The sequence below is a fragment of the Schistocerca cancellata genome, chromosome 2, assembly GCF_023864275.1.
Source record: "Schistocerca cancellata isolate TAMUIC-IGC-003103 chromosome 2, iqSchCanc2.1, whole genome shotgun sequence".
Lineage (NCBI taxonomy): Eukaryota > Metazoa > Arthropoda > Insecta > Orthoptera > Acrididae > Schistocerca > Schistocerca cancellata.
This window is the reverse complement of record NC_064627.1, coordinates 823,210,969-823,212,471: the sequence shown is the minus strand read 5'-3', so window position 1 is coordinate 823,212,471 and position 1,503 is coordinate 823,210,969. Positions and strand designations below refer to the sequence as shown.

The 1,503-nt window shown below is 49.3% G+C and overlaps 1 pseudogene; it reads left to right on the top strand.

The window, feature by feature from the left end:
• Positions 1-351: 351 nt before the first annotated feature.
• Positions 352-469, top strand: LOC126163563 (5S ribosomal RNA; annotated as a pseudogene).
• Positions 470-1,503: the final 1,034 nt, after the last annotated feature.

Below are 1,503 nucleotides of genomic sequence, written 5' to 3'. Positions count from 1 at the left end.
TGTCATGGTGCAGTTACACGAGAAGCCACCTACATGGATAACAAACACATCCATGTCGTCTGTGAGTAGGTATAATCATGGGTCATGGCTTGTCACAACAATCAAGATACAAACAGCTTTACTTGTGCACTTTTGTTATTAAATAACTTCTTCAAGCAAGCACGGTCCTGGGCTGAGGTGAGGCTGAAAGGTTACAGTCACTTACTTTCTCCTCCCCCAACCCCATCTATAAGCAGCTATCAAACCAACTTTCAATGTACGACAGTTTTCTAGGATTTAATAACAGTAACGAGGATTTATACATACAAGTTTTTAGTATAACAATTATGTCCAGTCTCATTAATGTGACCAGGCAACGGCCTTGCTGCAGTGGATACACCGGTTCCTGTCAGATCACCGAAGTTAAGCGCTGTCGGGCATGGCCGGCACTTGGATGGGTGACCATCCGGGCCGCCATGCGCTGTTGCAATTTTCCGGGGTGCACTCAGCCTCGTGATGCCACATGAGGAGCTACTCGGCCAGCGGCTCCAGTCACAGAAAACCATCATAACGACCGAGAGAGAGGTGTGCTGACCACACGCCCCTCCTATCTGCATCCTCATCTGAGGATGACACGGCGATCGGATGGTCCCGATGGTCCACTTGTGCCCTGAAGACGGAGTGTTTCATTAATGTGACCACCGCCTACGTTCGACATCAACGTTCTATAACCACTCATGGACAGCATGTGACAGCACTAGCAGTGCATGGCATTTAAAGCGTGTCGGTGGGACTTGGAAAATAGTGCAGTCGTTGTCAGAAATTGGAAATGGATTGATCTGTCTGCTGTCCAGAAATGCATGATCATTGGCGTTCGGGCCAAGGCTGGAAGCGTTTCTGAAACAGCTAAGTGTGTAAACTGTTTGCGTGCTGCCATGTTTAAAGTACAGTCTGCATTGATAAATGGAGCCATCCATAACTGGCGCCGAGGCAACTGAGGCGCACCACGCCACAGGGATGAACGATGGCTGTAGAGATACGTGTACAGGTGAACAGGTGTGCAGCTGTTGTGCAACTGACCACCCAGATGAAACAAAGTGGTACTAACAGTGCATCTAACTTTGGGGGAAATGTCCACCCCTACATGCAGTTTGGTTTTCCTCAGCGTGATGACATATGTCAGCAGGGCAATGCAACGTGAGACACACGTAGTGTACGTAAGTCGTTCGGCAAGTACTAGGATGAGGCTACCGAACTCCCTTACCTCCAAAGTCACCGGATTTCAACCCAGCCGAGAATCTGTGGGACCATCTAGATCGGGCTTTCGCATAGTGGGTCCTAGACCGAGAAACCTATCGCAAGTGGCCACAGGACTGCAATCAGCATGGCTTCACATTCCTGTCACTACCTTCCAGAACCTCACTGACTCTCCCGGCACGTCTTGCAGCGGTCCGCGCTGTCAAAGATCGTTATTCAGGCTTCTGACAGGCGGTCACATTAATTGTTTGCAGTAATGCTTAACAC